General features: G+C 41.1%; 1 protein-coding gene across 1 annotated transcript in view; it reads right to left on the reverse strand.

Moving 5' to 3' along the window:
* Positions 1-26,218, reverse strand: part of DIAPH2 (diaphanous related formin 2) — a 1,482,340-nt gene that overhangs the window by 208,935 nt on the left and 1,247,187 nt on the right. Inside the window, exon 27 of the mRNA XM_030210672.1 lies at positions 14,128-14,223. The gene's annotated coding sequence lies outside the window, so the exon portion shown is untranslated. The remainder of the gene's footprint in view (positions 1-14,127; positions 14,224-26,218) is intronic.

Below are 26,218 nucleotides of genomic sequence, written 5' to 3' on the forward strand. Positions count from 1 at the left end.
CGCTATAGAAATGATAAGTAGTAGTAGCGGAAATGGTGACAAGTCGGCACGCAAACTGCCAATTAACGCCGGAAATGCCGCAGACTTAGGAAATACGGTATAGGTGTATGCTAAATCTGAAATTACTCTAAGGGGTCATGCTAGCCTGGCGGTAGTCTCATTTTGGCACACGCTGCACATGCATAGAGTCTACAGTGCCTTTGTAAAAGGGCCCCTGAATGTTGTGACAGTTAAAACCCTTTCTGAAGGCATGTGGGAATAATTTACACAGAAAGGCAGTTACAGCCATGAAAAGGAACAGGGATTAACCTTCATGGAGTAGCAGTTACAATCCTAAATGAAGGTATGGGGAGAGGGGTAACCTGCAGAAAGCAGCAGTTACAACCTTAACCAACTTAGTGGGCAGATTATATGGCCCATTTTGTTCTTTGTCGGCCATCTAGTATGTTCCAATTATCATACTTGGACAATACTTTCCTCTCAAATACATATGAATAATTGTGATTGTTTAGGTGAGATATCAGGCTGATACCACTTGAAATTGGAATGCAGTACTTTTAATGAAGAGGCAAATAACACTGGTTTTGAAATATATTGTTATTGAACATGTATGAGTTTTCATACATTTGAGAGAAACGTTTTTGCAAATTTGGCAACTGTCTACAATCTGTAGTGAAATATCTCTTTTCATTTCACTTATGAAAGATTTCCTTTTTCATATTTACTAAAGTTGGATTGGGTAAATAATTATACCAGCATACTTGGGCTGAGAGTTCATAGGGAAAAAGAAAGGGACAATATACTGCCTTTCTGTGGTTTTTGTAACTACATTCAAAGTGGTTTACATACTATATACAGGTACTTATTTGTGCCTGGGGCAATGGAGGGTTAAGTGACTTTCCTAGAGTACACTATGGACTACATTCTATAAATGGCACCTAAATTCTATAAGCCACACTTATAGATAGGCATGGTTTAAAGAATAGCACATGACCATTTATGCCAGGGTTGTCCAGCCTTGGTCCTCATGGGCTGCAATCCAGTTGGTTTTCCGGATTTCCCCAATGACTATGCATAAGATCAATTTGCATACACTGCCTCCATTGTATGCAAATAGATATCATGCATATTCATTGGGGAAATCCTGAAAATCTGACTGGATTGATTTATGTCAATGAAAACCCAGTGTAAATCCCCACACATAAATTATCACAAATTCTGCTAATTCTATAACATCCTGCATACATTTTAGGCCCTACCCATGCCCCTCATGTGGCCACGCCCCTTTTCAGATCAAGCACTAGTACTTAAATGCACCTCTTTATAGAATACACCTAAAAAGATGCATGCCTAAATTCTAATTATTGCCAATTAGTGCCGATAATTGCTTCTTATTGAATCCAAATTCCTGCATGCAACTCAAAGTTCCATATAAAATATTAGCATAAGTGGAGGAAATTGAACCTATCTTGCAGGCACGGGCACTTGCACCTATTCTCAAGCAAGTGTAAATTGTCCATGCCTCATTTATTCAGGTAAGTGCACAGATTAGTATATTTTATATTTTACACATGTACTTGCAAACTCTGACCATGCTCCACCCAAACTCCACCCCTGTACATATAGGTGTCAGTATTTCAGAATGATTGAGGTTGGCAAACACAATTAAAATGACCCCTTTCCTTCACACAAAGAATGAGCTTGCTCAATATTAGAGGTGTTCAACAAACAATGGCACCCACAGAGCTTACACATGTATACCAGCTAAGTAGCACTTTTATGTTGGTCGATATTTAATAAGAGGCCACAAATGCATGAAAATGACTCTATAAAATTATTTCCTTGGTGGCCACCACTAAACAGATGCCACTGAAAACTCATCTAATGGCGACGGCACTATAAGGCCAATTCTATAACTAGGCATTCAAGGGTATGCACTCCTTTGTATATGTAAGTGCAGAGAAAATGAGCACTTATGTGTGCACTGTTGTAAAAGGGAGTGCACAAGTGCTACAGTGCACAATTGCAAGGGCGTGGAGCTTAGGAGGGGCATGGGCAGGCCTCCCAGTTACACATATAGCTTAAAGGGTACTGTAAGTTAGGTGTGCCCTTGTCACATTTAGAAGCCTGTTGCAGCGTGCCAATCTGGAGCTACCACTGGCCTACTTCAGGAGCTCGGCGGTAGCTCCCACCCAAAACGCGCACCATTTCCAGCGCTACAAAAATATTTTCTATTTTTGAAGCGCTGGTGCTTACCCAGCAGTAATCGGGCAGTGCCATGCACTGCTTGATTGCCGCCATATTAGTATGGGAGCCCTTATCACCACCTCAGTGGGTGACAGTAAGTGTTTCCCCCTGAAATAGCCACACGGTACATAGTTCACTTACCATATGGCCTATCTTTTTGAGAAAATAAAGACAGCCTTTTACCCGCTGCGGTAAAAGGGGGCCTCAGCGTGTGTCAAAGACACATGCTGACATTAGCTCAGACATACTTTTACTACAGCTTAGTAAAGGATGCCTTAGGCTCTACAGCCTGTGTAATTTCAGGTGGCTAACTTTTACAGGCACCAATGTCGGGATATGCTAGTATTCTATAATGGTACCTGGGCACCCAGACACAGTTATAGAATGGGCTCTCGTCCTGCAGCATCAGAGAGCCTAAAAGTAAGCATCCACTTATAGAACTGCCACCTATATGAATAATGACGGGGCAGCATTAAGGCAGAACAAAGGCATTATGTACAACTTTAGGGATAGCGATGATATTCAACTGCTATTTATCTAGTTGAGTGGTTTGATTTAGGACACAAAAAAACTGTCCTAAATCAAACTGTGTAGTTATGCATACAGCAGCTGAATAAAGCTGTTACACATGATGGACTAAATTCTATATATGGCACCTAAAAAATTGGCACTGATAAGTTAGGCACTGTTTATGGAACAGAGCTTAGCGCCGGGAACCGGGACTACATGTATGTGTGACCATTTACACCAATGAAACCTTAGTGTGGATTCCCTTTATTCTATAACAATGTGCATAATTTATTTATTTATTTATTATATTTGTATCCGACATTTTCCCACCTATTTGCAGGCTCAATGTGGCTTACATAATACCGTAAGGCATTCGCCAAGTTCAGTAGGAGACGAGTACAAAAGATGTTATGGTGGGATAGGGAAGATAAGATTAAAGGAACACCCCTAATCCACCCATGACCCTCCCATGGCCACACCCCCTTTATGGACCCATAAGTAAACATACATGCATACATTTTAAGTAATGATAATAATCAGCAATAATTGATTGTTAGGACTCAATTATCAGTGCTAATTGGCTTGTTATTCAATTAAGTTACATGCGTAATTCATAGCATCATATATAGAATTCAGGGGATAGCCAGCACTGCTATCTCTTAAAATATACAGTACTGAATAGATAGAGTTTTTAAAGTGCCACAGCCAGTGTTAAAAATATATAGGCTTACCACCATCATTGATAATTATTGACCTGAGCATTGTTGACTACTAACATTATTGTTTTAGTATTTTTTTGTTCAGTAACTTCTACAAAGCTTTTCCAGCTCATTTCTAAGAAAAGTGTGGTCACATATTTAATAGAAGGACTGTGCCAGATTATGCATCTACAAATTGTCACATTGTGATAATGACGAAAAGAAATCACTGATATATTATCTGTATTTAGGTTTTGTTTGAATAGAAAATAAAAGCCTTAAATGCCGCAGTAAGAACTTAAAAGATATGTAAAGTCGTACCATGCTGACAGTCCTCTGTTCAGTATGTCAGCACAGCATGGTATTAAATAACAGATCAGCCGTTACCATGGTTAAACTTTTACTTTCTATTACAAAGAATAAAGAGACTTAAAGATTTTTCAGTTTCCATTTACAGTATCATGAAGTGACAGTTTCAAATGGTGTAGTAATGGTTCAAACGGTGTTTAAAAATATAAGCTAATCATGTACAGATTAACCTGTAGAAGCCATGCCAATTAGTGAAAGTGGGAAAAAATGTTATACAAGCTAAATGCTGTCATTTTAAACTTTACGTGTTCAGGCCAAATGTCATAGTCTGCATCATGAGGGTGATTAGCTACTGGTTATGGCCACTGTTCCCTCTAAGATAAGCGGGAGTCCTCCAACCGAATTGCTGCCAGTGGGGTGTGATGCTTCAATATTGTGTTTTCAACCACTAGGGACAGGCAGATTCTCGAGACTTCTGCAAAGTGTGCCTGTCCCTCACTATTGAAAATATGCTAGTGAAACATTGCCCCTTACTGTCAGGCCTGTAGAAGGAGGACTTCCGCTCAGCTTAGAGGGAACAGTGGTTATGGCTCCTATTTTGAGCCTGTTCTACACATTAAAGTAGGTACCTATTCTTCTATATAGAATATTAGCATAAGTTGCAGAGAATGAGCATACATCTAGGTTTCACCATTTACATCAGTCCTACAGCTGGTGTAAATGCCCATGCCTAGATGTATGCACGAACACATTTAAAATGTGTAGTGTTCTATAATTTACATATTTACATATGTGCTCATCCCATGCTATGCCCAAATTGTGCCCATGTGCATGCCCACTGGCAAAGTATGTGCCATCAAAGTATATTAGGGGTCAATTCTATAAAGAGCTCTAGAAGTTAGGCGCCCAAAATCTAGGTGCTAAGCTAGTATTCTATAACAGCAAATGTGTGTGCCTAATGTGTTAGAGAACTGTTAGTGTAACAGTGTAAGGCAGCAATTAGATGCTCCCACGTATGCCAGCTGTACGGCATGTGTAAATGTGAGGACCTAAACATGGCAGTTAGGCACCTGACAGTATTCAATAAAGTGCACATTGAAAGAGTCAGAACGCCCATGACCTACTGATGGCCCTCCCATGTGAATTCTCCTTTTGTAGTTACGTGCTAGAACACTTAAGGCCCCTTTTACAAAGCGGCGGTAAGCCCAACACGGGCTTACCGCTCACTAAAAAGGAAGTGAAGCCCAGCGGTAGTTCCCACCCCCAGTGCACGTCATATCCGGCAGTAATCGGGAACTGCCGCATGCTGTCCGGCCACTGCCAGGTTAGAGCGGGGGCCCTTACCGCCACCTCAGTTGGTGGTGGTAAGGGCTCCCCCCCCCCAAATGGCCATGTAAAAAGTGCTTCATTTGCCGCATTGCCATTTCCTCAAAAAAAAGAAAGACATACTTTTTATCCACTGTGATAAAAGGGGGCCTCAGTGTGCGTCAAAAACATGCGCCGATGCCAGCACAGGCCCCCTTTTGCCACAGCTTCAAAAGAGGGGCCCTTAGGCACCAGTTATAGAATAGAGCCTAAGTGCATTTAGGCACCTAACTGCTGTTATTCCCCTATTCTGGTACTTAATTACTATTAATCTGCATTTGCTGCCAAACGTTATGTGCCTAATTGGTGCTTACCTCTTGGTGCACTATATAGAATTATGCTTTTCTGCTACTGGGTATTAAGAGCCCCTTTTACCAAGCTGTGGCAAAAAGGGGTCTGCGCTGGCATCGGCACATGTTTTTGACACACACTAAGTCTCCCTTTTACCACAGCTGGTAAAAGGTAGGTCTTTCTTTTTTTTAAAGAAATGGCCATGTGGCAAGTGAAGCCCTTGCCAAATGGCCATTTCATGGGGAGCCCTTACCACCACCCATTGAGGTGGCGGTAAGAGCTCCAGTGCTAACCTGGCAGTAACAGGCAGTGCATGGCACTGCCTGATTACCGCCGGGTACACATCTTGTAGCGCTGGATATGATGGCAAGCTAGGGGTGGGAAGTATCACTGGGCTGCTGCGGTAGCCCGGTGATACTTCCTTTTTAGCGAGCTATATGCCCGCATTTGGCTTCCTGCCACTTTGTGAAAGAGGCCCTAAGTACCCACTTACATAGATTCAAAGCAGGCTTATACTGTGAAATTATACCAACTGCACAAGTATGTATGTACATAACCATAATGAGAATGTGAGGAGGAACTACAGTAGAGTGCAAAAGTGAAAAATGATGTAGAATACATTTCTAATGGAAACAAAACTGCTCTTAATTTGGGGACACAAATGAATAAAGGAGGCATTTATGACTGCCCAACTGTTCCTCAAACTTACCTCCATAGATGTCATAACGATATTGAAATCATTTGTGGTTTGGTATTATTCATCTGGAATACTAAGGATTAGTGGGATACCTAAACAATTATTATGAATTTGTTAATAATAAGCTTGGGGATTGTAGAAGTCTAAAACTCAATGGATTCATCTACAGTAGGTTACTTACTGAATATTTAATGGTTGAACTCACTTTGTTGTCAGAAAGTGCTACTAATTTAAGCCTCTTAAGGACTCATCCGCTATGGAACTTAAAGCACATGTTAGGCACATTATAAACTTTGTACCAAAGGTGATTAAATTACCTTGAAGTATAAACAAGCCAATGTGATGGAAATTTTGTCAGAGAACAGTGCTAATATCTGTTCACAAGAAACAATTTTACATATAAGTAGGGTATGAAAAGGATAGTTCCATGTCTATCATACTCCTCTTTCAAGATATGATCTATACCAGCATTTCATCTGGTTGCCAGTCAATTAAATTTGGGGGTTTCTGTTGCTGCCAGGATGGGCATTTTTTTCATGGATAATTGATGGAACTATATACCGGCACTTTTTCCACTGTTTGCAAAAATTGACCCACGCTCCCCAAATATTAATGAAACAGCCCAAGCTCTGATAGCCTGAATGCATATTTAGAGAGTGCCCCCATAGGAAAAGCAATGTTTTCAGCCAGTCCCACAAGAGAATGTGGAGATGCAGGCTGCGGCATATAGCGATAGCTCAGCCATTGTGAAATGTAGGAAACACAGGCTACATAAGCTCAGCTGTCCTGACAATCAAGGTAGGTATCACAAAAGTGCCCACTTGAGTTCAGGAATCTTCCACTATGCCACCCCTTCCTTGGCTTGGGGCTTTCCACTTAATGAAAGACACAGAGTTAAGATGCTCTAAAAGGCTTTAACTGTAATCACTTCCAAGTTTAAATAACAAAATTTGCTGTTCTACAGCTTACTCTAAAGGATATAAACTTAATCCCACATACTTGCAATTGGCCAATTTACCCATCTACTGTAATGTTTCACTTTCCTTCCAGCCCCTCTCTCTTTTACCAAACTCTTTTCAGATGGTGCTGCCCTGCCCAGTTCTACTCTCTAATCCCGGCCAGGTTTTACTCTTAATAAGATAAGCCTTACTGTACATTCCAAAATATTAGCATATAGCTTTCCCCTTTTCTATTGTATTCCAGTCCTGTCTGGGATCCCTCCTGGGCTTGCAGACTCCCTTTAGGCATTCCCTTTACTGCCCACCCTGGCTGGAGCCACCTAAACATTACCACACCATTTTACAACCCAGGGGAAATCCTAGTCATTATCCCCTTTTGGGTTTGTCTTCTTGTGCAGAATAATGTAGCCCTTCCCCCAAGCTTCAGTGAATGAGACTTTTCCTTATCAACACTGATTGCTCAAGCACCTTCCCCACTTTCTCAGGGTGGCAGTGCTTGGAACACAAAGATTCCCTTTGCTTCCTTCTCCCTTAGTCCCTGAGGAATTCCTTTGCTGTATTTTGGAAGACCTGCCCCCCTTCCTCCTTTGAAGCCCTTAGCTACTCACAGCAGAGACAGTTGTTTCTGGCACTGGTCATTACTATCCCATCTGCCAGCTAAGGGGCACATCAGAAAGGAAGATACAACCATCTAGCTTCAACAGCTAAGCCTTACAGCATTCCTATGAAGCACCTCTGCTCTCTCCCTATTAGCTTTCCATACGGGGCTTTTCCCTCTTCCTCCAACTTAAGCAGTTAGTACCTCATTTTTCTCCCAGGGGCTTTTCTCTCCCTTTCTCTCTAGCTCTCTGCCAGAACAGCAACTGTTTTAACTTTCTTAATCTGTGCTTATTACTCCCAGCTGTGCCAGGTGCTGATTGACACTTCTGTTTAAGGCTTTGCTCAGCTCCCCTGAGTTAAATCTCAATGCATGCTAATGACATCCAATTTTTATTGATATAGAGAATCCTGTGAGTAGGACATTTGACTATATGCATTTATGTCTAAGTATGATTAATTAATGGTTGAAAGGTAATCATCTGAAACGTAACATGCAAAAAACCTCAAATTTTATTATTATCCAACTTTGTTAGTACAGATATTCCTTCTTTTTTGTGATAAATAAAATGAAGATTGAGATTGTTGACAAAATGCGTAACCTAGGGGTTATTCTGGGTATGGAGCTAACATGAAACAAGTAGCTAAATTAATTGGTATGATCTTTTTTTTTCCCCAAAGTGAGGCTTATATTGAAAGATCTTTTAAATGCATCTAATTTTAGGATGGTAGTGCAATCTTTAATATTTCCTTGTTTTGACTATTGCAATAGTCTGTTATTAGGACTTTCAAAAACCTCTTTGAAAGCTTTGCAATCAGCACAGAATGCCACAGCTAGAATTCTGGCAGGAGTACCTATCTATATTTCTACAGTACATCCATATTATTCTTAAGAATTTTCACTGGTTACCAATAGAGCAACAAATACAAATCAAGATTTTCTGCTTAGTTTTCAAAGCACCTAATCAAATGCTCTCTCCAATTCTTGCCTCTAGTTTATGACTTTATCAACCAGTTAGGTTTCTTCACTCTGGAACTCAGGATTTGTTTTTAGCACTTTGTTTTTTGAGAAGCTTACGGTGATCAATTTTGTCAACCAGTATATCGGTTATGATTAGTATGATACAAAGGAATCCTGTTTAGAAGGAATGGATCTAGGGAATCTTAGCGGAGATTGGGTGGCGATGCCGATAATTGGGAAGCAAAACCGGTGCTGGACAGACTACGTTCTATGCCCTGATCGTAACTGAATAGATATGGTGGGCTGGAGTGTAAATTTTAAGAGGCTTCGATGTTAGCTTCAGAACTATACAAGAACAGAGCTGGGCAGACTTTTACGGTCTGTGCCCTGAGAAATGCAAGGACAAATCAAACTCAGGTATACATATTAAGTACCACATACCATGTAAAATGAGTTTATCTTGTTGGGCAGATTGAATGGACCATTCAGGTCTTTATCTGCCATCATTTACTATGCTACTATGTTGCTTTGGTTTTATTATGCTTTTATTGTATGTAATATTTTTATGTAAACTATTGTGTATGTTCCTTCTGTAATGCGCTCAGAACTGTGGATGGAGTGGGATATAAATCTGCTAAATAAATAATGGGGAATGTAGTTATCCTAGACTTATGGAAGCATTCCTGCCATCTCCTAGACTCCGGTGAGTAATATTTTATATGCTTGATCCTTCCTTACTGCCCTGACAAAGAGCACCTGCTTGTCACAGTAGTTTTGTTTTAGTGATTCGAATACGCTAGCTTTGGGAACCTGAATGTGCAGCATCTCATCTTTGAATTTTGCACAGTACAGCAGGAAAGGCATTGTTTCTACTTCTCCAGTGTTGTTCTGTAGAAAGATTCCATCTTTTGGGGTTTCCAGTTCTAATATGTGGTCAGTTATTTCTGTATTTGGTAAAGCTCATCCACATTTTGCATATGTGAACAACATGAGGTATTTTGCAAGCATGTAGTTTCTGTGTAGGGATTTGCGACAATGTGGCTTCCTTTCTTTTCTGTGACTGGTTGTGAGGGGGGAGGGAGCCTCTTGTGATGGTGGATATCTCAATGGTCATCACACCTCTTAAGGAGAGTCCTGCATGTGAGTACTTGTACCTTTTTTGCTAGAAAGACAAATACAGCTACTAGTCATTTCCAAGTTATAGTTATACCAAGTCAGTGGCAGTTGTAACTGTTGGTGCCTAAATATGCCTGAAGTGCACTTGACTTATTTATTTATTTATTTACATTATTTATAGCCTGCACAATTTAAATATCCTCAGAGGGTAACAAATAAAATTCAAATAATCAAAATATCAATAGACATTAAAACAATACAACAAAAACATTCAAACAATTAAGCTCCATTATTACTACAGGATTCGGCATGTACCAAATTCAGAATTACTGCCCGGGTCATGTGCTAGCCTGGTGGTAGTGCCGATTTGGCACACACTATACGTGTGTAGGCCCTTACCCAGCTTAGTAAAAGGGCCCCTTGGTGCATGTACATACATATGTGCTGTGTGCGTCAGGTAGCGCTATACAAATGCTAATAATAATAATGAATCAAAAAGTGCACAATCAATTTGTATGAGTAAAAAAAGTTATTGAATGCATTCAGTGTGCACAAAAAAACACAAATATGTGGAAAAAAAGAAGCATGAGAATGGCTAAAAACATCATTTTAAATGCAGAGACTTCATTTGGGCGAGAACATGCCTAATAGCAATATCTACAGCTAGGACTTAGAATTCACAAATACTGGGTTCTGAAGGGTCTGTAATGACCAGGTTATTAAAAAGGAAAAGGAGAAGGAGAAAAATTGTAGAAACCCTACAAGAGGCTTAGCCTCAAAAGTTGTGCTATTTGTGGAAAGATAAAAGCTAGCTTTGAGCTGGTGTGATCTTCTTCCCCAGCAGCAACATTTCCTAATGCATGGTTTGATGCCTCCAGGAAGACTCTTAAAGGTGCCAGAGACAAACATCAATGCCTCTACCCTCCCTCCCCTTTGGAAGAATTAAGACTCTCCTGGAGCCCCAACTCCTGACAGTTCAGGCATGATCATACCCTCCCCTTGAGCTCCCCATCTCCCCCTAAAAGTCCATGCAGGATCAGCTCCCCCCCCAACCCTTTTATACCTCTGATCCCTCTCTGGGCACCTATCAAATGTTTGGCTGGGTCTTCTTGGAGGAAGGGGGACCGAAGCAATCGCTAATTGCTCCTTGCCCTGTCAGCTACAGGTTTGCAAATGATGTCTGTCACTCTTAGCAAAAGTCTCACAGTATTACCGCCAGGGTCCAACAAAAAGCAGCTTGATCCATTTTGGTACTACCACAAGACTACTGTTGGGAGTTGCCATTTTCAAGTTAGTTGATTAAAAAGGAGCAACTGGGTATTGCTCCTGCAGTGGCGTTCTGACGCTGGCTGACACCCGGGGCGGATCGCCGATAGCGCGACCCCCCCCTACGAATTGACACCCCCCCTCCGGCGAAATGACACTCCCCCGGGTGCACGCCGCTGGGGGGGGGGGGGGTGCCGTGGCGGGCGCCTGTTGCCCTGTCTCCGAGTTCGCAATTCGCATGTGTTCACTTCTCCCTCTGAGTCTGCCCCGGAACAGGAAGTACCTGTTCCAGGGCAGACTCAGAGGGAGCAGTGAACACTTGCGAATTGCGAACTCAGAGACAGGGCAACAGGCACGCGCCACGGCACCCTCCCCAACGGCGTGCACCCGGGGCGGACCGCTTCCACCACGCCCCCCCCTTGGCACGCCACTGTGCTCCTGGCCCCCCACTAGATACCAAACAGTCCCAGTATGTGCCAGGAGGGGGTCAGAGGGAAAGGGAGTATTGTGGGGAGTGGGTCCTGATCATACTGGTATTATGGGGGGGGGGGGGGGAGAGATCAAGGGGGAGTGGAGGAGTAGTCTTAAGGTTAGAGCACTCCTCCACTGGGCTGACAACCAGCAAAAGCCCAGTCCAAATCCCACTGCTGCTCCTTGTGACTTTAGGCAAGTCACTTAATCCTCCATAGCTTTGGGCACAAATTTTGATTGTGAGCCCTCCAGAGACAGGGAAATATCTCACTTGAGCTACTACTGAAAAAGGTGTGAGCTAAATCTAAATAAATAAATATTAAATAAGAGGAGGGGCAATCATGTGGGGACTGTTAGGGAGTTCAAGTGGGGGATGCAATCATGCCACGGGCAGAGGGGGATGTTTTATTATACCTCTGGCCCTTTTGAACAATGCAAGCCCATTTCTGTGCTATTGTAGCCAGAGATGTACAATGTTCCAGGCTACAACAGTGCAAACTCATATTTACTTTAGTGACCCCTATGCTACATATTATTGCAGTAACTATCCCTCTGAGCTGGAAGTAACAAGTATAAAAATATTTTAAAAACTAGTAAAAAATGCCCGTTTCTCACACAAATGAACGGGCGCTAGCAAGGTTATCCTCCGGGTTCCAGCATGCCCCCTCCCTCCCTTCCTCTCCTCCGAGTTCCAGGCCTCCCTTCCTCTCCTCCGAGTTCCAGGCCCCCTCCCTCTACTCCGAGTTCCAGGCCCCTTCGCCTCTGAGTTCCAGAATTTAAAAGTTCTTACCTCGGGGTCCGGCGGCAGCAGTGAAAGGCGAGCAGGCACGGCGCTTCAGCCTGCCTTCCCTTCTCTCTCAGCTCTACCTCTCGTCCCGCCCTCATTTCCTGTTTCCACAAGGGGGGGACCAGAGGCAGAGCTGAGAGTGGGCGTTCTTGTGCTAAACAGCACATATAAACGCAGGAACAGTGTGTGAGCTCTTACTGTGTACAAAATGGGTTGCAGTAAGGGCTCATGTGGTATTTTTTAAACTGGCTGCATGCTAATGGCAACATTAGCACATGGTCATTAATACAAAATATAGAGAATTGGCCGTTTTACGGCTCAGTAGAAATGGTCTTAGCATGTGGGAAAAACCCAAGTAAGGGAACACTGAGGCCATTTTTTACCACAGTTTAGTAAAAGGGCCCCTTAGGGAATTGTACGCATTCTTGGTGCAGCATATCTTGAACTTTCTAACCTTCAAAATGCTTCACATGGCAGTTGAAATATTTGGAGTCCATAAGTAATGTTTTACCTAATAAACTGTATTGTAAATTTTAAATCAGCAGTTTTGTATTCGATAAAATAAAATGTAAAATGGTTTGACATTCAAGGTAGATGATGGGTGAAGTTCCACAGGCTTATGCCCAGTTCTGTCAAGCAGCAGATTGTATAAGGTCTCTCAGGCAAAATTAAGAATGGTTCAGAGGCAGGAGGCGAGGGTAAGGAGGGTTCTTATTTTTACCCGCTTTGTCAACTGGGCCATCGCAAGCAGTACTAGGTAGACTTTGTTAATCTGTAATAATTAAAGGATGAATATTTTAAACAAAATACACATATATATGAAAACAGATATATGAGAACAGAAGATACATGCACAATGATGACACTAACTACAGATACAAATATGACAATTTTGTTAGTATTTTAAAAAATCAATCAAATCTTTCTTCATAGAAATAATGGCACCCCTCCAAATGATGATATACAATGATCAATTCTCATAAGAGTGTTCCAATGTGAGAAATTGTAGGCCATTATTGAAATGTTGTATATCTATTGTTCAGCATTGCATACTAGATTTCTGTCTTTCCATAGGACAGAGCCAAATTCATTCACTAGTTTTCCACAAGTTTTCAATTTGTCTATTTCACTTTATCTCTATGAAATACAGTCATGTCACTAAACCTTTTACACAAATGATTCAAACATATATCGCTCTTCTCTATTTTCAGTCATGAGAGTACACTCTCAGAATTTCTCAACACTGAGACGGTAATGCTAATTTGACATGCACCCACGCAAATAGACCCTTATGCACCTTTGTAAAAGGGCCCCTTAGTGCATATGGTCCATAACAATTAAAAGCTGAAAGCGTTATTTCATAAGTCTTGCTACTTGCCATGTAGACATTCTGAAATATTTATGCAGCACAGAAGATAGTATTTCTTTTGGAATACTTTCTTATATTGTCGAAACCCTTCCCAAGGGCTACAATTTTTCAGTACAACCAGAAAATCAGTTTTAGGTCAAAGATACCAGAAAGCTACTTTGGTATTCCTGAGACAATCAAAAATCTACTTAAGTATATATTTGCAAATCACCTAATAAGGTCATAAGCCATGTTTTAATTATAAAGACAATGACAGACCTTGTTCCATTCCTTTACTTTTCTTCTTTTTGTTTTTGCAGCATTTACAGTTATCTGCAGATGTAGTTACCAAGTTAAAACTTGTGATCACATTGATATAACCTGCTGAGATTTCACACAAGAGCTGAAAGACTAGCTTTCAATGAAAGCTGTTAAAAGCGTCTGCAAGCAATTTTTGTGTAAAGTAAAGCTGTATTTTTTTAAACTTTTGGATTATGGCTTTTACCGTGATTCCTTGGTGTCCGTTTCCTCCGATCCCTGAATGCAGCACCTGACTGGAGGGCCTCTAACAGACTATCCATCACGCCTGTCTCATCACCCTCTGTAGAACAGTGGGGGGAGGGGATGGAGAAAGAGAGAAAATGCAGAATTAATTTCAGTACAATTATAAACCAATAGGAAAAAACATACTAACGAACAAAATATTGTGAATTCCACAAAAACACTGGAAGAGGGAAATAGATTAGTTTTGACAGAATGAATGTCATAATTGCCTGAAATCACAGTCTAGTTTGCTTATGATGCTATATGAAGCAAAATTCATACCAGCTCTACTATTTTTTAACCTTAAAGACATTTTCATACATATTATTAACAACTGGTTCATGATGCAAAAGCAGAAGATGCCTTCGAGTTATTTCAAACTAGAGTGAGAAGCTTGTGATCAACGCCTTAAAGTCAATGAAGAGGGAATGATATGGTGGCAGTCTAACCTACAGTATAATCTCCTAGATTCCTACCTCCCTCTGCCATTTCAATTTGAGAAACTTCTTTCTCATTCTCTTTCTTTTTTCGAGAGGGCAATTTTCAAAGCATTTCCCACAAATAAACAGCACAGCAGCTTACATGCAGGAATTGCCCTGCTGAAAACTGCTCCCCCTCCCAAGGTCAGCAAAAGTACACGCGCTGTTCAGCAGCTATAGGGTACTCTGCATCCCAAAAGAGACAGTGTGAAGCTGGAGAGAGGTCAAGTGAGAGAAAATCCATATTGGTCTTTAATTTTTAAAGCCCCATATGGACTTTTCATGAGCACCTTCAGACCTGTCTGAAAGCATATGCAAATCGTCATGGGTATATTGAACTTGTTGTCCCCCTGCTATCCAGATTTTCAAAGGGACACCTCTATAGGGCTTGCAAGTGCCATACTCCACCTACAAATTACCCAGAGGGGGTATGCATACTGGGCTGGATTCTATATAATGCATGGCCAATTTACACATGCTACCTAACTGAGTAATGTGCCAATTAGTCATGATAATTGGCCAGTAACAACCAATTATCATCACTATTGGCAATAATTGGAATTTACAAGGCATTCCAATAAAAAGCACTCTCTCGTGTTGAACCTAGGCGAGACCTGAAAGAAACCAGGAGTGGCAGCAGATGAGTATTAGCAGATCGAAGAACTTTACCTGGTTTATAAGGGCCCATCATAGGTGCCAAATACAAAGGGATTCCCCTCCTAAAACACCTTATGAGTTATAGTCACTACTTTATACAATACCCTGAATTCTACAGGGAGCCAATGATAGTGAACATAAACATTTGTGACATGATCCCTCCTTCTCAATTCCCCCAGCAATTTAATTCCATCGTTCTGCAGAGTACGCAGACGTTTAGTCAAGTAAGCCACATTTTCATAATCCCGCTTGGAAATTAATAGCAAACGCAAGAGGATTTGCAGGCTGCAGCACTTAAATGTGCCCTTATAGAATAGTGTGTAGTATGCTACTTTTTTTTCTACATATAAATGTGCAAAGGGGTGCCTAACTGTAGGTACCTGGTAATAGAATTGCCCTTCACATTTATACCCTACCCTTCATATCTCAAAGCAAGAGGTGCAGTTGAACAGTCGGTTTCTGCTGACACACGGTACAACATCTTACTCAGATAAAAACAGCTCTGTATTTTTACATGGAGCCCTTACCGCCAGACTGTCTCTCTGTGTCAGGTGTTCAGCGCTGCGTGCGTCTGGTAGCGCTATACAAATGCTAATAATAATAATAATCTATTTGTAGGCGGTAAGGGCTCCCATGCTAATCAGGTAGTGCGCGGCAATTTATCCATGCTATCCAATTAGCTCAGGGCACACTTACTCTCCGTCTTCAAAAATGCCTCCACCCTGAGCGCATCTCATGGTTCTGTCTTTTTAGCATGTGGTAAACATGCGTTAGTGCTTGCTGCCACTTAGTATAAGGGGCCCTATAACTGGTTCTTATGCGTTCATGCTGCAAAGCTTTGTAGGTTATACTGTATGCTTCAGTGCGTTTAATACAGGGTTTAAATCAATTTGATCATGTTACGGCTTCTGTGAAGGCCTTACATTGGCTCCAAGTGCAATTTATAATGCAGTTTAAATGATTAATGCTTATTTTTAAAATCTTCTTAGGCACTGCCCTATTATATATAATGCAAGTGATACAAATTTATGACCCAGTTTGTTCTCTCAGACCTGCTGGTTTGTGGCAGACACTTGGAATATTGTGCCCTCATTGTTGGGCCCATGCCGTGAGCTAAAAAAAAAAGGCAGGGTCATGTATTTGGGCTGCAAAAGCCTGAGGGAGCAGTACAGTTTAGGGAGTGAAGAACTTTGGCCAAACAGATAGAAAAGGCAACGTCAAAACTAGAAGAATGCTTAGGTGCACTGGAAGATGAATGGCCAGCAGGAAAAAGGATATGATAATACCTCTGTATAAGACTACGGTGAGGCCTCATTTAGAATTTTGTGTACAATTCTAGAGACCACACCTTAAAAAAGATATAAACAGGATGGAGTTGGTCTAAGGGCCGCTACTAAAAGGATCAGTGGTCTAGGAATGTTCTTGGGGCAGCAGTGACCTATTTTGCTTGGAGATAAAATATGGTCTTTCATTCTTTAAATTATATTCTAGCTTGGATACTGTGGGTTTAGCAGAGGGATGCAGACTGCTAGTTCTGACAATCCCCTGCAGCCCTCACTGATTCAAACAACCAAACTTGAGTTTTTGGTTTCAGCTTTGACTGAAACCTGGTGATGAATTTCGACTGCGGTTTCAGTTTTGTCCAAAAAATTTCAGACAGTTTCAGTGGCAGTTTCGATTTTGACTGAAACTGAAAAAGCAGTTTCAGTCGGCCTCTAACATTAGAACCAATTGATAAGGATTCAGTCCTAGCAATTGCTTATTTACATATTTCTCATGATTTTTCTTAACTCAGTTAGCTTACAAAGTATAAGAGAAATCTATCAAAACTAAAAGCAAATCTTGCCCTCAATCACCTTATGCTTGGATCAATAAGAGTAGCTAGGATCAGCTTGCCTGTCTGACATTACTGCCTAAATGTCTCACTGCCATCTGAAAATAAACATAACCAAGACTGAGCTTCTTATCTTCCCCCCTAAACCAAACTCTCCTCTTCCCCCATTATCTATTTCTGTGGATAACACTCTCATCCTCCCTGTCTCATCAGCTTGTAACTTGGGGTCATCTTCGACTCCTCTCTCTCCTTTTCTGCACATATTCAACAGACTGCTAAAACCTGTCGTTTCTTTCTCTATAATATCATCAAAATTCGCCTTTTCCTTTCTGAGCACACTACCAGAACCCTTATCCACACTCTTATCACCTCTCACGTAGACTACTGCAACTTGCTTCTCACAGGTCTCCCACTAAGCCATCTCTCTCCCCTTCGATCTGTTTAAAATTCTGTTGCATGACTTATATTCTGCCAGTGTCGCTATGCTCATATTAGCCCTCTCCTCAAGTCACTTCATTGGCTCCCTATCCATTACAGTTCAAACTTCTCTTATTGACTTACAAGTGCATCAACTCTGCAGCTGCTCAGTACCTCTCCACTCTTACCTCTTCTCCACTCCTCCCTGGGAACTCCGTTCACTGGGTAAATCTCTCTTATCTGCACCCTTCTCCTCCACTGCTAACTCCAGGCTCCGTTCCTTTTATCTTGCTGCACCATATGCCTGGAATAGACTTCCTGAGCCAGTAGGTCAAGCTCCATCTCTGGCCGTCTTCAAATCTAGGCTAAAAGCCTACCTTTTTGATGCTGATTTTAACTCCTAGCCCTTACTCACTTGTTCAGTACCCATACTTTATCATTCCCACTTTAGAAATTCCCTTATTTTTCCTGTTTGTCTGTCCTAATTAGATTGTAAGCTCTGTCGAGCAGGGACTGTCTCTTCATGTCCAGTGTAAAGTGCTGAGTATGTCTAGTAGAGCAATAGAAATAAGTAGTAGTAGGACAAATACATCAGTCAAGGCTTCGACCTTCACTAGTGTCCATTTGTTTCATAATTCAATTATCTGCTCTGGTACAAATAAATGTATCAAAATGCATTATTTTATACATTGTTTCCTAGCTCTTCTTACCGATTTAAGCACGAAGATATGATTTACTTTTCTTTACATAGATATTTTTATATTTTAAGGTATTGAATAAAGAAAACTTATGAGAAATGTGTGACTGGAGAGTGGTTAAGAGTTGAAGCTTTGGGTGCCACTTCTCAAGTTGTAAAGTTGTGCTTATTCAACCTCTTTTGAGTGTATAAAACCAACATAAAAGCTCTGCTGCTTTGACATTTACTCCATTCCAGGAACAGAAGAAATGGATTAAGGTATCATTGCTTCTATTTATTAGAATAACAAGCACTTAGGCAGGATGCATCCATACTATAAAGCATTTTAGAAGCCTGGTTTCTAGAATTTGGAAAAGCAATTTATTTTAGCATAGTCCATGTAATGTTAAATTAAGCCAGATGAATGTGTTGTAAAGGTGGAAACCAGCAGCTTGACAAAGGAGGTTGATAAAGAATTTGTTTATCTAGTAGGTTTTCCACACAGCAGCCACCATTTTTCACAGCCTTAGAAAGTCATTATTTTCTGTGTTTTAACAGGAAACTATTTCATCGTACACCCAGTTTTCTGGTGCCTGTCAAAATGAGGAACGAGAGAGAAGGGGGAACAAAATAATTTTTTTCCAGCAACTGTAGTAAGCACACTTTACCTAAATTTTCCATTCATGTTGTTAACATTATGGTCTTGTATTGCTGCTCTTTCAAATCTTATCCGCTAAGCCTCAAAAAAGCAATTGGAAAGGGAGGGGAATTTTATAACAGGCCACCTAACTTGTTCAATAAATCAAAAAGGAGTTAGCAAGGCAATTACTCGTTGAGACCTTACCGCTAAGTCAATGGGTGGTGGTAAGGTATCTCAGGCCCCAAAATGGGACATGCGCTAATTTTCATCTTGCCACACTTCCATTTTCAGCCAAAAAAGGCCTTTTTTGCAGGTGATCTGAAAAATGAACTTATGCACGTCCAATACACATGTCTACGAAGGCCACTTTTCAGCGCACCTTAGTAAAAGGACTCCTATGTTTCTATGTCCAGTCTCATGTTCACACTTTTAGACACCAATGGGGTAATTCTCTACAGATCACCTAAAGTTAGATGTGGAGTGGAGGAGTAGCCTAAAGGTTAGTGCTGTGGGCTTTGATCCTGGCAACCAGGGTTCAATTCCCACTGCAGCTCCTTGTGAACTTGGGCAAGTCACTTAACCCTCCATTGCCCCAGGTACAAAAACTTAGATTGTGAGCCCTCTGGGGACAGACAAAAGTACCTGCGTATAATGTGTACAGCTCTGCGTACGTCTAGTAGTGCTATAGAAATGATTAGTAGTAGTAGATGTTGGGATGATGCGCGCTAAGCACAATGGGCCAAATTCTATAAATGGCACCTTAAAAATCAGTGGCAAAAAACCACACAGTTAGCATGAGTCTATAAACTGTGCCTAAAGTTAACATAGTTTCCAGAATATGCGCATGCATTGTTCTTGTGATTAAATTTAGGTGCACCCATTTAGGCCACCTAAAACTAGGCCTAAATACCTGCGCCTAAGTAAGACACAGATTGGGTGTATTCCATAACAGTGTGCATACTTTTTTGAAATACCCAAAACCTGCCCATTCCACGCCATAACCACACCCCCTTTTTGACTGTGCGCAAGAGAATTTATGCATACCACGTTATAGAATATGCCTAGAAAGTTGTGCGCGTAGATTCTAATTGAAACCAATTAGTGTCTCTAATTGGTTGTTAAGTACCAATTATCAGCACTGATTTGCTTGTTAATCAATTAAGTTGTGCATGCAATTTAGCAAATGTGGCCAAATTAGCTCATGCAACTTAAGGCATCATATATAGAATTGGGGGAAAATTCTACTTTGGGAATTGGATACGCAATTGCCATTATAGAATACTAGTGCAAGTCTGCAGTTACGTGCCCAAGCATAAGCATATTATAGCTCAATGGCTGGTGTAAATATTTGCACTTAACTGGTGGCAGTTAAGTGCATAAGTGCTAGTATTCTATAACATGTGCGCGCCTCCCAGGTCCACACCCCTTTGCACTTACGTTTTTTTGGATTTTAGGTGCACAGTTCATACAATCCCAACTTAGGGCAGTTATGAACGTATCTGCTAATTACTGCATTTTCATGAAAATAACACACGTTCTACACTCTTTTTTTAGCATGCCACGTTACCACCACGTGGCATCTCAAATGAAGTAAGCTCTCTCATGTCCAGTGGTTGCAGTGACTACATTCCGCACTGGTGGCCGGAATGTCGAAAGATATCAGAACCTCGTCTATATTTTAACATCCATCACAGAAATAGCGAGTTCAGAAATTTCTTTGGAGACGAATTCACGGAAGTTGATCAACTTTTTCTCCAAATCGTCTCAAAGTCGCTGGCCTACAGTGGTTCTCATTCTCACTGAAAGTGCATTTCTTTTTATGAACCTAGAAATCCAGATGAAACCTGCTTTGAAATCCGAGATGCCTCTTTCATTTGCCGGAAGCTTCACTTTGATCTGAATTCCAACAGCAGAGATAAATGATTTTGTTCCCTTCAAGAAAGCACTCACTCTGTCATGTCATTCTCCAGTTGAGGCCATTTTGCTTTCATCCAATGACATGCTTTTTGGGATTCATTTTCTCAAGCTCGTTTTTCTTCTTTCTCTATTCACAAATGGATAACTCTCCAACTTCGAACTATCTCACTGCTTCTCTATTGCTTGTTTCTTCCGCTCTCGCAATGACTTTCAGTTTGAGTTCAGTGGTGTAGGACTTGTATTTCATTCCTGGCATGATCCTATAGGCCTGTGAATGCCCCCTTGAAGTTATGTGCTATTTCTCAAATTTTATATATCGCGCCTTGATTTCTACATAGAAATCGAAGCGTATAGCAATGCATGTAATTTAACTGGTTGGCTAGCTAATCAGCACTGTCAATTGACTGTTAACAAGCAATTATCAGCACTAATTGGCATTATGATTTACGCACACAATCTGCTAAGCACATTCTGTAACGTGGTGTGCATAAATTCCAAGCAGCATAGTTGAAAAGAGGCGTGGATACGGGCATGGAATGGGCATTTCTAAAATCTATGCACATTATTATATAATACACCCGCTCTGAGCCTAATACAGGTATTGGGATTTACGCCAAGTAAAACATGGCCTAAATGGATGCAACCAAATTTGGTTGCATGGAGAGGCGCTCAGTGTATTCTATATATCATGCAGAAATTTAAGCCTATACAGTAAAATTTAGGTGTACTTTACAGAATACACCTAGGTGTATTTTTTTACCGTGCGGATTTTTCAAGCACCATATATAGAAACTAGCCCTATGCAACTTACATACTCATATTATAGAATACTGCTGTGCACACGCATAGCACTTATATGTGGGAATATGGCATTCATGCACATAAGTACTAGTATTCTATAACCTTACCAGTTAATATTCAGAGTGATTTAACTGGGCAGGAGAGGCTTCCTCATGGTTAAATCACTTGTGATTGGCTATCTGCCGATATTCAGCAGTACTTAACTGAGAAGTGCTATTGAATATTGGCACTAACTGACCATATCAAGTTTGGGCAGGAGAGAAGCATTACTGGGGCACATTTGGGGAGGAGCCATGAGTTATGTGGGTACCAGCAATATCCATTGTCGATGCCTGCATAGCTAACCAGGCACGTAGGACTGCATAAATAGTAATCATAACTTTGTCCAGTTATCTATATGGGTGCCGGCAATGAATATAGGTTGGCACACTCATAACTTCCCAATATCAACCTGATGTGTTGTGATCCTCCCTCCCTCCCACCTCCCAGAGATAGCATCTGAGCCTCCTTCCAATTTCCCTTCCTAAAATAGCATCTGACCCGCCTTCCGATCGTCCCTCCCCCTGCGGAACAGTATCTGGTACCCTGAGGATCCCTCCCCAAGGCCAGGCGTGATGCCCATTTGCTCCTATCTATCACAGTTTTCCCTTCAAAATGGCTGCCACAACCTCTAGCAGTGTCCTTATGGTACTATCATGATAAGTAAGAGCAAGTGCTGCTCCTGTCTTTCTCCACTGGAACACTAGGGATCAGGAAAACAAGCCCAAGAAGGGGACTACAGGGGATGGAGGGATCCTTGGGGAAACTGAAATTCTGTTCCAGGTGAGAGAGGGAGGGAGGGGGATTAGAAGGGGGCTCAGATACTGTTCCAGGGGATTGGAAGGGGGGGAGGCAAATTGAAAGAGACTCGGATGCTGTTCTGAGGGTGTTGGAGGGAGGGAAGGGTTGAAATCAGGGTTGGCGTTGGTACCTGGCCAGATACCCTTATGTGGGTCCCGGCCAAAATTCAGTTAGGACCTGGATAAGGGGTCCTTTAACTAAGATGCACTGAAAATGGCTTGCGGTAGTGTAGACGTGGGTTTTGGGCGCGCACCAATCCATTTCCCAGTGCGTCTGTAAAAAAAGACCTTTTTAAAATTTTTGCTGAAAATTGACATGCGGCACGATCGAAATTGTCATGTGTCCATTTTGGATCTGAGACCTTACCACCAGCCATTGACCTAGCGGTAAAGTCTCACACGGTAACCGGGTGGTAATGACCTACGAGCACCAAATGCCACTTGGCGCATGTAGCTGACACATGCCAGAAAATAAAAAATATTTTTGGGGCACGCATAGCGGATGTGTGCCAAAAATGAAATTACCGCAAAGGCCACACAGTAGCCATATGGTAACTTCATTTTGGCGCATGTTGGGCGCACACAGATGCTTGTGTGGCTTAGTAAAAGGGCCCCTAAGTGTCTTATGCAGTGCCCGGCTGAATATTGGCTAGGTACCACATAAGTCCTGGTGGCTGATTCCTATCAGTATCTGGTATTGAATATGCAGGTCTAACTTGGATAATAACAGTAAGCATTAAAAAATTTTTTTAAAAAGCTCAGCTCGCCATTATTGTCTGAATATTGACCGGTTAATGCACAAATGGCACTTACGTAAAGGTGCTAAGGTTATATATAGAATTAGGGGAATTTTGTCAAGTGTGCATAAAAAGGCTAACCAAACATAGGTGGGGAAAGCAAACCTATATCACAGACTATAAATAAAAATATGCAGACCAAGATTAAACTGAAATCCCAAGAAGTCAGACTGCATGCACTGCAACATCACAGAAATGTGCAGAAACAGAGATGCATTTCATCCTGTACTAGGTAGAATATAAAGATAAAGCAGATGCATCTTCCAAAAACAGACTAAGAGGCATATTTTCAAAGCACTCAGACTTACAAAGTTATGTAGTAACCTATGGAACTTTGTAGGTCACTGTTGTATAGCCATTTTATTATTCTAAGGTGTTGGCCCTAGTCTCTGCTTCTTGCTTTCTCTGTCTGACTTCTCTTGCAGTCAGCATCTCCTACTGTGGCACACTCCCATTCCCAGTTGGATGTGTGGTTTCCAGGGTCTCACTCATATCAAGAAGACTTGGCTGCTATTGGCCAGCTCAGGGAATATATGGTCAAATCTAGGGATGGGAAGTATAAGGATGGGGGCTGCATGGTATGCAGCTTATCCATCTCATCTCAATCCTCTGCTCGTCTTGGCCTGCAGCTCTGGGTGGCAGCTTACCTTAGCCAACTGGACTAGCATTATAAACAAATCCCACTGTCTACACTACAGATGTAGAAACAGATATGCAGAGACAAAGACAGCAACTACTGGAATAGATTAAACTTTCATAAATTTGTACAGAATTATTTTTGCTTTTCTTACAAAGCAATGAGTTGAATAATTATATAATCAGCTTGAAAATAATAATAATAATAATAATAATAATAATAATAATAATAATAATAAAACTGTACTTCCAAACATTCACCCTAAAAAATGAACCATCTGTTTAACTACAAAATTACATATGAAGGAAAGCTGTCCAAGCTTGAGCTATTTCCTTGAGATGGAGTCAATTGAGGGTGGAATTTAATTACACCATACAATTATATCAGTGGAGCACACATGGATCTCACAGGCAATTTTTATAACTTAAGAGTAACAAGCAAAACAAGGACACATTCTCTCAAGCTAAAGGAAAAGTAAGCATTTTGTTAGTCAGAGTGTATAATCATATGCAGTAGAATGAAGAGGGCCAGAAGGGCCACAGCCTGGCCAACTGTTTGCCCTACATGCCATAAAGCAACAAGAGAGCCTGCAGAGCTAGTGCAAGGGTAGTGGGTATCCTGTACAGACTTTCGGACTTAAACACCCAATCAATTAACTTCAGGACCCTAGCCTTCAGCTCCCCAAGATTTTGATAGTTAAACTCTACAGGCATGATCATCACACAACAATCCTATAAAAATATAGATTAAAGTATCTGCTGATAGTTCTTTGAGTTGGTGTGACTGTCAGAACCTACTGTTTTGCTTTGATTGCACCTGCTGTTTGCCACCCCCAAGAAGCTGCCACCCTCTAGGGCCTAAGGGCCTCATGGGTGAAGTGACTGCATAAAAGTATTCTTTGTATGAAGAAAAGTCCAGAATGATTAGAAACTCATACACATGCCACATTTGAGGCATTTGCACTATTTTTCACAGAACACACTGTGCAGTCACTTCGAAAAAGTGCACTTTACAATAGTGAATTTGTTGCAAAGTCCACTATGTAAAAGTTTATTTAAATTTGCTATTAATCAACTTCTAAGAATTACAATTAATGTCAAGAATCACAATAAAGACTGCACAGAAATGGCTTCATGAATCCATTCGCTCAAAAATAACAAATTCAAAGTCATTAAACTGGTTGAGGATCGTTATGTCTTGCAGAAGGATCTATGAGACTAGGAGACTAGGCATCTAAATGACAGATGCCATTTAAAGGAGAATTCTATAAACTAGGTCCTATGTGCATATGTCCTTACTAGCATATATGTATGAAAATGCACACGTTTGCACGCATTCAGCTTAAGCACTCTTCTATACTGTAAGTTATGCATGTCACAGCTGCATTTAGGTGCTCACATGTCAGCTCAATGATTGCTGTAAGTGTAGGCACCTAGATTTTAGGCACATCAATACTAGGTTATGCTAGTATTCTATAATGGAACCTATGCACCTTTGTTCTGTTATAGAATAGGATCCTACCACATGGCCTAGGGGCACCTAAATGGAAGTGCTCAGTTATAGAATTGCTCCCTTATTTATTTGTTTTTATTTATTGGCTCTTTATATACTGCAGTGGGCTATGTCAATAGCTTCTCCGCAGTTACCAAATTAAACAGTAGACAGAGAAAGGTGAGAAGAAGAATAATAGCGTAGAAATGATAGGCAAGAGAGGAATGGGACAGAGAAGTTAAGAGAAGGGGTAGGCAGAGGGTTAGGAGATAAGTAAAGAAGAAATGGCCAATAAGTTATGTGTTAATACCAAAGTTCTTCTGAAAAAGCCAGTTTCTGAGGATAGATTTGAATTTGAAGAGGTTTCCGTTTAAACATCTGGAGGGACAGGTAGAGGATGGTGGGAGGAGGTGGGAGGAGGTGAAGGAGCATATATGAATGTATGCTATATATGCTCCTTCACCTCCTTTCTGTATGAACATAGCATACAGTGAGGGGGATATGAAGTTAATTGATTCTGAATGTAGTTGGGGATGGAGGGCAAATGGTTCTTGAAGACCGTTGTCATGATTTTGTGTTTTATGCGAGCTGAAGCAAGCAACCAATGTTCAGTCAGCAGTAGAGGTGTTACATGGTCAAATTGATGCACATTGTGAAATAATTTGATTGCAGTAGACTGAACTAATTGCAAGTGTTTAATCACAGCAAGAGGGAGGTCTGCATATGATGAGCTGCAATAGTCATGGGTGATGATTGTCTAAGAAGCAGTGACCCAAGAAATTGGAATGGAGAAGAATGTTTATTTATGGTTCACCCCTTAGTGGGGAACATATCGACCTGGGTTATTGTTAAAACATGATATTTTACT

The sequence above is a fragment of the Microcaecilia unicolor genome, chromosome 7 (assembly GCF_901765095.1).
Source record: "Microcaecilia unicolor chromosome 7, aMicUni1.1, whole genome shotgun sequence".
In the NCBI taxonomy this organism is placed as follows: Eukaryota; Metazoa; Chordata; class Amphibia; order Gymnophiona; family Siphonopidae; genus Microcaecilia; species Microcaecilia unicolor.